Genomic DNA, 14,225 nt, shown 5'->3' with positions numbered 1-14,225 from the left:
TCCAGTTCATTTCTGTTTTTGCTCATAAATTCTTCTCATCACTCCTGCTTTAGATTTCTTTTTCTTTATATTAGATGCATTTTCAATGGCTCGGTTTATGGGAGGAGTTCTTCATCCAAATATGAAACCTCTTTTATCATAAGAAAATATTTTTTGATAGCTATTGGGTTTTAGAACATTTTCAAAAGTAGAAAATTTTCCAAACTCTTCCTACTAGCAATAGCTCAATATTAGGTTTAGCTATACTATTCTCCAGCCTTTAAAAACAATTTTAAGGTAATTTTTCTATAATATCTCCTCATCATCAACTTTTACCATTCTTTTCATTTCTCTTTTTATCACATCATGTTTCTAAATTTCTATCAATTTCTAGGTAATGTGATTGCATTTATTCTGAATTATGAATTCTTCCAATATAGCCACATATTCCACAGCTTTGTGAAAGAAAGGTCCAAAGGTTGGGGAAAATTTAAGAAACTGCTTTATACTTCATATGACATGTCAGGTCTGTTGGTAAAATTAGGCAAAATTCTAGTGTTAAGTCTATTTCAAATGAATCATGATTCAACTATAAATAGAACTCACTATTTTTCTAGAGTTCTTCTAGAGAAATTTTGTGTGTGTGTGTGTGTTTTTACTTTTTATGACTTATTACAAGTCCCTTTGGTGTTTGACTTAGGGCTTAGCAAGGTATATTATATACAATTTGTGAAAAACTGAGATACCTTAATATAAAATATTGGTCACCATAAAATGGTTTTCTGTAGTTGAGGTTTTATTGATTGATTCTTACGGGTCCTATTGAGCTGAGAATTAAATACTGACAAATAGAAGGCCCCGATTATATTCTCTGTTGAAACAGAGGTAGTGGAAACATTCCTGGACAGGATAATACACGAATGTTTTTTTTCGAGCAAAACCCTTAAAAAATGAAGAAGGAATGCAAGATGTCAGAAAGAAATACTAGATTACTCCAATAAGAAAGAGGAAAGGAATCTTAATAGGTTATATGAGCTTCACGTCTTTGTTGTCAATAGTCAGGAGCATATAAATGGTATTAATGGCCTGACAGAGAAGATGCTTTACATCTCTATAAGCAACTCAGAAACTGGTGTTCTCATTCCAAATGTATTGAGATGCTTCATGTCTATAAGATTAACTGGGAAGCGTCTCTTTCTGGGAGGCCTAGCAGCACAGATTCATGCCCAAGGCTTTCAAAAAGAAGTCAGTGCACTTTTTTGCATTCTTTGCAGTAGGCAGTGATTATAAAAGCAACAACAAAAATGGTGCCATTGAAATGCTCTCTATTTTCTTTTTTGACTGATTCTAAAGGCAACATGGTAGAGGAGAGGGTGCCCCACCAAATAATTTTGTATCCTTCTGTGTAGCCGCGACGTTATCTCAACAAACTGATTCTAGTATGGAGGGGAAAACAAAAAACAAACAGACAAACCAAAAAACTTACTCTGGTCTCATTCTAAAGCTTTCCAAATGTACAATGTAAACATCCCTTAATATTTATACTTTTGATAATTTTGTAATTTTTTTACCTATCAAATGCCAAAAAGATCATTTCTAAGAGGAAAAGAAAGACAACACATCATTCTGCAGATGCCAAGAAATAAGTCGAGATGATCCAAGATAAGATATACAGTGCTGAGCATAGACCTTATTCTTAAATGTAAGCAATTTATTTTGGAAAAAAGCATTATCTACTGGGAGGTTTCATCGCTGTGTTACATAAGTTGCCTTCTTTCTCACAAATGCCATCAATGGAGTGTTTTATTGGACTTGAAAGCAGTAGCACTTGACATCCTTGGATTTTGTACCTAGATAGTGTGTCAACCTGCAGTCCCCACATGATAGCGACTAGCCACAAGGGGCTATTGAGCCCTTGAAACGTGGCTGGTCCAAATTGGAATGTGCTGTATTGTAAATTACATGCCAGACTTTAAAGACTTAATGCAATAAATGATATACAAATTTTTAATAGTGTTTATATTGATTAAATATCAAAATAAAAATTTTGGATGTGTTGGGTTAAATATGTAATTAAAATTAATTTTACCTGTCTTTTAAAAATGTTTTACTGTGGAAACTAGAATGTTTGATATTGCATATTCTCCTTATGCTACTAATGAGTATTGATGACAGAAATCGAGCTATCCTTTCTTAAGATTCTCTCTCAAATTGATGTACACAGACATTTACAAACAACTCCTAATTGGCACAATCATCAAAAGAGCCATAGTAAGATATTGGCAAAATGGAAGTTAATGTCATTTATAAAAATCTCCATAATTACCTAATGGTTAGAGTTCATTAATATTATTATTAACTGTCACATAATTGGCCATTTCTCCTTTGGTCTGAATTGAACAACTTGTTAACTTCTTCAGTCTGAGGGAAAAGGAACACTGATGTGTAGTGACTTCTTGGAGACTTGCACCAGCACCCTAGAATAAATTGGAAAAGCTTCTCTCTTCTCCATGTTTGGTTTTGTTTGGTTTTCCTAATTGTGTGAACTACAGCCATGTTCTGCCTAAACGTGGCCTACATTTTCTTCATTGCAAACCAGGCTTATGGATCCAAGGAAAATCAGAATACTAAGGAGTAAAGAAGAAATAGTGATAGGAGGTAGAAAGAACTCCAGTTTGGTCTTCCTGTAAATCCAAAATCCTGCCGTGTACATATTAGAGTAAATATGCAAAAGGAAAGCTTGCTGCCTCTTCTGGGTCAGGCCTTGGAAAGACGCTCCCGCAGAGAAAGATAGAACTAGAAAGAGAGAAGGGGTGTGGGGCTCACCAGCCAGGCTGTCTTAGGGATGTGGTTCTGTTCTTTTTTCTAACTCTCTAGTTGTCCTAGCTCATAAAGAGAAAGTGGCTCTCAATAACACCTTCTAAAAACCATGAAAGGATGCATATACACAAATGCATCAGGCAAAATTTACATAGTTATTTATAAGAACAATTTTCCTTTCTTAAGTGGTAATTTCTGATGGTTAAATCCACAAATTGAAAATGCTCAAGAAAAACGAATTTGGAAGAATTTGAACCACAGAGAATGTACTGTTAGCTGTATTATTTTAATTTTTTATAGGTGGAAATACTGCTCAAGGATGCTCTTAATTTTAGGGAGACTGGTTATCTGCTAAAATTTCCAGTAGGTCTTTCTAAAATCTTTGCTTGAAGGATCGCAATATCAAACCATGTTCCTGGCAGTGACCCACTGAAAACCAAATGCAAATCTGTGGTCCTTTGAGAAATGAGCCTATTTTAATCCTGAAAATCTTTTTAGGATTGTGGTTATCTCAGTAATGCTAGGGGATATGAAACCGATATCAATTGGCAGATACAACTCTCTTTTTATCTGAAATGATGTCCCATCAACTTTTCTCTGCAGACTCAGGATTTTTTTCCCCCCAGTCTTGGCACCCACTGCCTGCTGTAGTCCCATAACTGAGCCCGGGGTTTATTGAAAAAGGGATGATCCCAGTTAGCATAGAAGGTCCCAGAAGGAAGCAATGAGGAGCAGGTGTGTGTTATCTCAAGCCCAGCAGGCTGTCCTTCTACAGAGGCTCCGTCGGCAGCCTGGCAGCTGTGCAGTGCATATGGAGAGGAGGCCAGATCTATGGCTCAGAACATGTGCCCGTATCACTAACTTCAGCCATGAGCTGCTGCTCACAGCATCCCTTGCTTTTTGAAACTGGCTGCACCAGAATAAATCTTATTTTCTTATATCCACTGAAACACCTGATTTCTCAGTGCCTTTCTCTTTTTCTCCCCAGCCCCCCTAAGCAGATATTGCAGAGATCCATTCACCAGACAAACAGGTTATTTTGTGGTGACATCCTTGCAATGAGAGGATTTAACTGAGGTATATTTGCATTATATAAAATAACTTGCTCGATTGATTTTTGTCTTTGTGTTCCTCAGAGGTAGACCTGAGGCAAAGGCCTCTCCCAAGTCATTTATTTGAAAAATGAAGGGGATGGGAACAAGGCAAGGTAGGGAAGGCACATTATCAAGCCAGCTGCCACTGTGGAGCACTGCAGCCTATTGTACTGGGAACCCCTAGGAGCCAGTGTGAAGACCGTGCCTCCAGGTTACACCACCCACGGGACCGGGAGATTGGTGCAATTTTTCATCACCTCCCTTTAGTCGTTGGTTAAGCTCTGCTCCCAGGTGGTCCTGAGGCCTTAACACAACTAGCCCCATGCTTAGGTCAATGACATTTGTTCACTAGCCAAAAACTTCAGTAAAGGAATACAGGTTCTAGCACTTAGGAGTCAGGCGAGCTTGCACAAAATTGATAAAGATAAGGAGATATAGGTGGGGAACATCTCTAACAGTTTTGTTATTCAATGAAACAATTAAATCTTTAGGGGAAAAAACTCTATAGGTTCAGGACTACACTAGGCCATTCTAAGTAGCTATAGATTTATAGAGCCACATTGAGGAAGTGCAGAATTTTAAAGGGAATTTTACCTACACTCACTTTTTCCATCTCTGCTTCCCCTTTCTTATCTGCACAGAAAACATATGGCTTAAGTTGGATTCATATGGCTTAAGTTGGATTTTTTTTATAGTGGACAGTGCTGCCACAGTTCTCAACTTTTCTATAATCTAATTGATTATCCCTTAGTTCCTTCTAGGATCTGATTCAAAACTAACAGCAAAATTCCCTTAATATAACCAGAGCTATATTTTGTGAAAATTTTTCTGGTATCTCTCATTTTCCCATCCTGTGTGTGTGTTTTTTAATCCCTCCTTGATCTCATCCTAAAGATGTCCCTATTTTGGCCTTGACTAGTCACGACAATATTTCTATGAAAGTTTCTTTTTAAAACCTGTTTTAGATTTCTTTTTTATTAATTTAATTTTTTGTTCTCAATTACAATTGACATTCAATAAAATATTAATTTCAGGTGTACAGCATAGTGGTTAGACATATATATAACTTATGAAGTAATCTACCCAATAAGTCTAGTAGCCACCTGGCACCATACATAGTCAATAAAATATTACTGACTATATGCACTATGCTGTATACTTTATAAGCCTGCTAAGATTCCCCATTTTATAGAGCCGTATTGATATAAAACAAACACATACAAATTCTTCATATGCAATGATTAATGATTCACTGATGCTTACTCAGTTATTTCCCCCATATATTTTTGAGGATTCGGGTATACACTTTAACATTTAAACCAGCATAGGCACATATCTTGAGGCTATAGGGAGCTTCTGTAGCATCTTACAAAGTATAGCATCTAAGTTCTTTCTTTCACATTAGGGACACCAGAGTATACTTCTATGATCCAATACTCTCATATTTGCCTTTACATGACCTTGTGTTGGCCACCAGCTGTTTCATACCATGTATTTTATAGCTCCCATTTCTAAATGAGACTCTTGCAAAATTAAATTTTAGAATGCTGTTTTCCATATGAAAATCTTTGTTTCCCTTTTTGGGAGTCCTTTTTCAAAATGATTTATGGCTCAATTTTGAAAGTCTCACATTGAGTTAAGATTGAAATGGGTTGATATGTGTATATTGCTCTGATATAGATTAAGCTGTGAGAGAGCAACAATGGAAATGCCACCATCTAATTTATTTCACTTTCAGGTGATCAAAGAGATGTTCACACAAACAAGGCAATCACACTGTTTGAAACAGCCCTTTCAAATTTCCTGAGGCTTTTCTAGTGAGTCATTATGGTCTCATGGAGTTAAATTTAAGGAAATCAATGGGAATGATAATGAATAATCCTACGAATGAACCCTTTCTGCATTTCTTTTTAGCTCTGAATTATAATGTATTCTTAGTAGATCCTAAAGTATAGTGTCTGTTATATTTGTTCCACACACTGCTCCCTGAAGGTTTACAAGACTGTGGCAAGGAAATCACTGAAACTAAGGGCTGAGTAAAATAGATGTCTGAGCCCTTAACAGTAAAGGTAAGGAGGTCAAAGCCTAAGGAATCACATAGATGGCCAACATAGGATAAAATACCTATTAATCTCAGTAACATGGGAAGAAGTTTTTACATTCAACAAACTTAAAATGCAGCAAACTCATTAGCTGAGTTACATTTTCTAAACTTCCTCACATGCTTACAAATATATTATTGGGAGAGACAATGAAAAGCCCTAGACATGCTACCAAATATTTCATCCTGTTTTCAAAAAACAAAACACACAAAAAATACTCAAAATAAAATATTTTGTCTTTTGAGATAAAAAAAAGTTAAAAATATACAACAGAGATGTTCAGATTAATTTTTGTGAGGCGTTTGTGTTGGTGATTATGACTTACATGTGTTTGGATATGGCTGTGTTAATGATGGTCAGAGGTGAGAATGTTGATTTTTATATGATGCTGCAAACAGTGAAGGTTAAAAAAATCCCCTGACCTTTCATGTTCCTGGAAATGGCTTACTGCAAAACAAACAAACAAACAAACAACCCACAAAATGTTTCCCCCTCATGACTTAGATAAGCTTCCTGGATATCTCCCATGTTTATCTATTACATTTTTATCCTAATAAATGATTAGCTTAATTGTTTTGTCCCTTCTGATTCAGCAAAACAAAATGCTTTGAGAGAGAGAGAGTTGCAAATGAACAATGGCCGTTTCATGTGCAAAAATATAAATTTCACCCTTGACACCTGCTTAGGAAACCAACTTTTTGTCTACAACAAAGAACCCCAGAGCCAGCCTGCTCAAAGTCAGACTTGCAGGAAACCAGATGCTATCTCCAGTGACAATCCAGGAAGCCAATCAGTAGCTTCTGTGAAAATCAGCCCACAAATGGCCAGAACTTGATAGTATCCCTAAGTTTTGTTACTATTTTCAACTTAGGACCATCACATGGACACCCTGCTTCTAATTCACCAGACTTCAGCTTCTCCAGGCCAGCAGCCTCCGATCAGGTCACACCTGAAGCCTTCCTTTTTTCTCATGTAAACCTTTCCCAATCCTCTGCTATAGCGAACTGGGAATAAAACCTTTGCTTACCTCATTTTGTTGGTCTTTATTTCCACAGCTTGTTAACCAAACTTCAATGAAGCTTCTTTCTTCCCCCCAGGTCTCTAAACTTTGCCACCCCCAGCTTGAGCCGGCATACAGGCCCTCCTGGGAGTAGACTGGCCTCAGAGAAAGACAGTGTCTGACCCACTCTCCGATCACAACATTCCTTTCATCCCACTCCCCACCCCCAGGTTTTCCTAGCTTTGTTCACTTCTCTCTATAGAAGAAAAACTGTTTTTGCTGAACCTTGATTCACCTGCATCTCTTACAGTTGGTGTTCCCCCTACGCAGTGGTTCCCTCCCTACTGCATCCATCCCTCCTCCCTTGCAGGAATCCTTCCACATAAAGTCTCTCTGTACTGAGTCTGGATTTGACTTTTTACTTGACAGAGGACTTACGGAAAAGTTGCTGATCTGTATGTGTATATAACCTATGTTTAAAATGTTATTTTTGTGTGAGAAGACTAAAGATCGTTTCTGTATGGCATGTAGCAAAGTGGCTGACCAGAACCACCGATGATTGTAAAAGCAGAGTGTGGCTTACAATTCTGCTGAAGCATGTATTTGGCAGAACAAGTTAAAGACAAGGGTTACAAAGGCAATGCGAACTTGGGTTTTATGGAGCCTATGTTTGCTTACTTTTAGGTGACAGGAACCAGGATGATGCACCATCAATGTATATAAACATTTCCATTATGTTTCCCAAAATTAATATTAAGATTAGAGCTGAGGAGTGCTTTCGCATACTAATTCTCATGAGTAAATTCATCTAGAGGGAACAAATTCAGGATTCAGGGAGAAAAGCTTTCTTTGGATGTCGTCAGCCAAATTCATAATTGACTTTTTTTTTGCATGTATTGAGTCTAAGGAGTTATGCACTTTTATTCCATTTTCATTAGAAAGACAAAAAGTGTTCAACCTATCAACAAGAGGTGAACAGCTTCTATTTTCTTGATACTCTAAAAAGGATGTTTCAACATAAAAGTATGTTGAAAGCACTATCAGAAAAACTAGTGAGCCTCATTCACTCCTCCAGTCATGTCAGTGGTATTTATAAAAAGACAACCTGCTTGGGCCACAGTTAATACTTCTTTCCATCTTGCTAATTACAATAATATCACTTAACATTTACTTACGTTTTACTATTTGCCAGGCATCATCCTAAAAGCTTTTTGTGTAGTATTTCATTTAATGCTTACAAATCATTTATGATGTAGGTATTATTATCAACCTTATTTTTAAAAAATATGTTTTATTGATTTCAGAGAGAAAGAGAGAGGGAGAGAGAGAAACATCAATGATGAAAGTCCTTGATCAGCTGCCTCTTGCACGCCCCCTGCTGGGGATCAAGCCCAAAACCCGGGCACATGCCCTGACCCGGAATGGAACCTTGACCTCTTGGTTCATAGGTTGACACTCAAACACTGAGCCATGCCAGTCACTCTCAACTGTGTTTTATTGATTAGGAAATTCAGTCAGAGAAACAATGAAAACCATGTCTGCCCTGGCCAGTGAGAATCAGTTGGCTGAGAGTTGTCCCATGCACCAAAAGGTCACAGGTTTGATTCCCAGGGCACATGCCCCAGGTTTCAGGCTTTATCACCAGTAGGGGGCATGCACGAGGCAGCTGATCCATGTTTCTTTCTCATTGATATTTCTCTTTCTCTCTTTCCCTTTTCCTTCCTCTCTATAAAATCAATGAAAACATATATATATTTTTTAAGAATTTTATTTTTTTTAGTATAACTTTATTGATTTCAGAAAGAAAAAGGGAGAGGAGAGAGAGAGAGAGAAACATCAATGATGAGAGAGTCATTGATCGGCTGCCTCCTGCACACCCCCTACTGGGGATAGAGCCCGCAGCCTGGGCATGTGGCCTAACAGGCAATTGAACTGTGATCTCCTGGATCCTAGGTCAATGCTCAACTACTGAGCCACACCTGGCCAGGGCAAACATGTTTTTAAAAAAACAAAACAAAAAGCGTGCCAAGGTCACACAGCTAGTAAAAGTTAGAGCTGAGAATTAAGCTCATACCAACTGACTTCATAGATATGCCACCCAATCACTATCTAAACTGCATAGGTTACAGAGATCGCTGGAATAGAATGGGCAATACCACCATTTCAGCTGATACCTCATTGTGCTTGACCGGTAGCATCCAGTCCAAAATTTGCTTTTCTACACAGTTCCACATCTAAACTGAAAGCCTTAAAATCTGTTATTCACTTGGCACATATAAAATACTTTCTTAATCATTACATAACCTTTTATTTTTGTTCCTTTCATTTTAAATACCATTTGCTTATTGCAAAAAAAATTTTAAAAATTTGAAAGTCATAAAACAAGCAATAGTAGTAATTTCCCCCAAACCAAACCTTACCTTATTCTTTTGTATCTTTCTAGTGGAATAAAATTATGTGTGTGTGATGGGGGTGGTGTGTATCTGTCAAAAAAAAATCAGTGCTTGAACATATTTTTAATACTAAAAGGGATTAATTGCCCACAATACATTGCTCACTTTGTTTTCTTTTCCACTTAAGAATGCATCTCAGACATATCCTCATGTGTGAAAATAATGATCTCCTTCATTCCTTTCAATAATTGCAGAAGTTTCTGCTGTAGGTAATTCACAGTATTTAGAGAGTGACATATTAATATAAATTTTGATTATTTTAAAAATTTTGTCATTGCAATATGCTAGAGTAAAGTCCTCACATATATAACTTGACATTTTTAATAGTGTAACGAGTGGATACATTTCCAGCAAATATTCAAAGGATGCATACTTTTTACTACAGACACTGACAAATTGCTTTCCAAGAGGGTTTAGCAATTTACACTGTCATCAACTATGTGAGTGAAAATTTCCCTGCACATTCTACAATACCAGATATAAACTACTTTTGACAAATAGGTGAAAATGTTATCACATTTTTTATGTTTTTGGTTTGTTTGCATTTTCCTGATAATTTATAAAAAGTAAATATTTTAACAGGCTTATGGTAATGCATACACACGCAGCAAATCTCTTTTGTAGCTAGGTTCTCAAATAAAACTATCTGCTACCAAGGAAAGCTCTTTTGCAAGTAGAAGTGAGCAGCTTGAGGTAATGTATATGCAATAGAAGACTACTTCATATAACAAGCATGGTCTCATGGGATAGAGAAAGAGTTGTTGGGACCTATTCAGAAGAAGCTTAAATACAGGTTTAATCAAGAGACATTTCTGCACTCCTGGGTAGGGAAACGTTGCATCATTTGTCCAAAAGGATTTCAGAATTGTTATGAACCAATCTTCTATGTATCTCCTTGTCCCCTTTCCAAATGGAACTGCTATATGTTTGTCCTGTCCCTGTTTTACTTGAGGTGACAGATGACTTGTCTTTTTACTTCATAGGCTTCCAAGGAAAGAACTGCACATAGTCATGATACAGAACATGAGATGCTGAATGTTGAGATTCATGCAGTTATTGGATGACATTGACATTATTGATATGTTTTGGTTGTGATAAGGAATTTGCACATGGCAGGGAAATCAATGCTTGTGAACAAGAAGGGAAACTTTGGTAGACTGGACTGTATGTTCCCAAATCTTCACTTCCTTCCTGTAAAAGGTTAATATATCTACATATTTTGCTGCATGTCTTTGCAGTGCTTGCTTGACGAATACTTGAAGTATACATCCTTGTTTTTATGACTTTGGTATAGTCTCACGACTAGTTTTGGAGATCATGTAAACAAAGTTTTTAAATATGTAAATCTTAACTTTGGTTTAGCATGGCCTCTTGGGTTTTAGCCTTTATTATAAAACAATTATGCCTGGTTAGCTATAAATCCCAGAGTGGAAGACATGAAACGAAATTGAACCTGAAACATATCTTAAGTAGAATTGTCCCAGAAGAGGAGCTTCAGAGCATTTGAGCAATAAATAAATGCTCCTTGAGGATTAAAGGGCTGTTTGTTACACAGCGTTATCTTGGCAGAACCTTGATTAGCATAACTACATACTTAAATATCACATGGACCATATTATCAACATTATCTAAAGAAGACTCAGAACCTTTAAGTAACCTGATCAAGATGATATATTAGTGAAGAGGCAGGCAGGATATGAACCTATATTAGAATACAAAAATGGGAAAGCGCTATTTTCCTGTTATATATTCCTGACTTCTTAAAAACTTTAAAGTCAGTGAACACAGTGGGGTGAGGGCAGTAACAAGGACATTAATTCAGGAGGTAGGTGATGTCTTACTTAAAGTAGAGTAAAATGAGAAAAGAAGGGTTAGAACTTAAGAAGGGCAAAAGAATGGAATGGTATGTAACAGATAACAAGAAGAACTTCAGGATAATTGAATTCTGAAGTATCGCCAAGGCACTCCTTTTATAGCGCTGTGAAGTGGGATAAGCCATTTAGCAAGCAGGTACTAGGTACCCCTCACTGTGGTGAATAAAGCAGAAATTATTGAGAAAATTCTTTTCCTTTAGACAACACATACCAGTGCACTAAAATCCTTCTAATAGTGATTTTACCTTGGGGAAATATTACCTAGAAAGAGCAGCAGCAAAAGTATTGAGATTCTAGTCTATGCTGTTCCCCAGATATGGCACGCATTTATTTTCAAAGACTTATTGTTTGATTTCTATATGTGAAGTAGGATGCAATTCTTGATCTAGTAAAAAAGTGAAACATTAAGTAAACCATCATGAAACAATGTATGTAGATAGTAGTGACTGAACTAATTCAACATAATGTTTGTGTCCACATATTAGTGATGAGGAAGTAGAATTGCTCAATACAGCAGACTACATAATGGTGTCAAGATATTAAAGAATTAGTGGGTAACACACACACACACACACACACCACTAACATTTGGAATAAATTTCTTTGGGTATACTGATTATTTTATTAATCCTCATTGATGGCACGAGTGCTCAATTTACATAGTTGAATTGCCACCAAGCAACATTATGGAAGCACAAGCATTTTGCCCTGGCCTCCCCTAATGAAAATAACTTGGCTCGTGCCACTGGGTTTGGACTGCCTGTTGCTAAGCCTTTAGGCAGTTGTATCCAATACATGTGCATCAGTCAGAGTCCAGTCAGAAAACAGGAATGTGTGGAGGGATATCTTACACACAGAATTGTGAAGGAGGTGGTTGAAAGTTAAAGGGAACCTATGAGATACACAGACGTAGCAAATGCGTAGCTCAGCTACTACTGACCTAAGAGCTGAGGGCACGTGAACAAGGAAAGGACAGACTTAGAATATCTCTCTACCCCCATCTTGCATTCAGATCTCCTTGGAGAGGGTGTGGCTGCCACTAGAACACTTCCAGGGATGAAGAAACTTGCCAGAGGGAGGCCGCCAGGGCTCATATTTGAAGGGCCCGCCATGTGGTAGAAATATGCTGGATGGTGAGAGCCACCGCTGGTCTGTGAAAGTCCCCACAGTGAGTACCACAGACCTCCCATTTACGGATTTGTTGGCTATGGTGACCTCAAAATCACACCCAAAGCAAGAAACCCTTCCTCTTGCAGTGTGCCTCCTCCAGCAATTCCTAGGGACAAAGCCTAACACTGAGCCAGCTGCTAAAGAGGAATGTCTGCAGAGCACAGCTTAGGGACCACAGAGCAGGACAGAGAAGGGGAGATGCGGAGTGAGGGGCAAGGGGTTGGGACTGCCACAGCAGGTATTGGGTAGATCGTGTATTTCCCCACCTCCAGATGCTTTCCCTTTTTGGAACAGAATCAAATGTAGCCTCTTTCGTTTCATTGTCACATTTTACACAAGTCAAAACTCTGCCTGAAAAACTAAAAAGTGGGAAGTCAAAAAGTCTGTCCAGACTTGGCTCTGAGGCAACTCCAGCAGTCTGATTCAGTCACTCTTGCCTTATGCTAACTTATATAGCCATGCCTCCTGGTATGGTGGAGAGTTAGCCTAATTAGTCAAATAACTTTCCATGAAGTTATCAGAAATGCAAAATGACATGAATGTCTTATTTAGCTGCATATGTCTGGAAATACTGACAACTTGAATTTAATTATGCACATCTCTCTATAAAAAAGCAAGATGAATGAAGGGAAATGGAGTGCGTGTCAGCGCTCTTCAGTCCGCGTTGATGGAACAGGGAACATTCCACATAATTTAATGTTATATTAACTTTCCATTTGCTTCATTTCCATATGATTAATTGTATGATTTTTCACTAGAATGGTTTATCCTATATCTCATGCCACGAGAATCAATAAAGATCTCCAACTAATCAAGGTAGCAAACACTTCCATAACATAGATTTTTAATTTTTTTCTAATTCAGTTCATCTCAACAAAAATACTCTTTTTTTCAAATTAATAAACTTTGATTTTTAGAGAAGTTTTAGGATAACAGTAAAATCCAGTAGAAGGCCCAGAGAGTACTCATGTACCACTGCTCCAACACACACAGAGCCTCACCCACCATGGACATGTGTTACCACTGACAAACCTACGCTGACATATCGTCACCCAAAGACTATGGTTTACATTAGGGTTTACCCTTGGTGCTTCACATTCTGTGGGTTTGAACAATAGTATAATAACATCCACCGTTTTAGTATTATACAGAGTATTTTCACCGGCCCACCCCAACCCTTGGAAACCACTGACCTTCTCACTGTTTCCGTAGTTTTGTTCTTTCCAGTATTTTGTGTATGCAGTTAGAATCATACAGTATGCAGTCTTTTCAGATTGGCTGCTTTCATTTATTAATATGCACTTAAGGTTCCTCCATGTTTTTCATGGCTTGATAGCTTATTTCATTTTACCATGAAACAATAGTCCATTGTCTGGATATACCACGGCTTACTTATCTATTTATCTACTGAAGAAGACCTCTGTTGCTTCCAAGTCTGATAATTATGAATAAAGCTGCTATTAACATCCGTGAGAAGGCTTTTGTGGGAACACAAGATTTCAACTCATTTGGATAAATAACAGGGAGTGTGATTGCTGGGTTATATGGCAAAAATATGTTTACTTTTGTAAGAAACTTCCAAACCGTCTTACAAAGTGGCTGTACCATTTTGTGTTCCCACTGGCACTTAAGAGAGCTCCATGGTCTCACATTCTTGCCAGTGTTTGGCATTATCAGTGTTCTGGATTTTGACCATTTTAATAGGTGTGTAGTGGTATCTTGATTGTTTTCTT

The sequence above is a fragment of the Miniopterus schreibersii genome (assembly GCF_964146895.1).
Source record: "Miniopterus schreibersii genome assembly, chromosome: 7".
In the NCBI taxonomy this organism is placed as follows: Eukaryota; Metazoa; Chordata; class Mammalia; order Chiroptera; family Miniopteridae; genus Miniopterus; species Miniopterus schreibersii.
The sequence above is the reverse complement of the archived record's forward strand: the minus strand, read 5'-3'. Positions refer to the sequence as shown.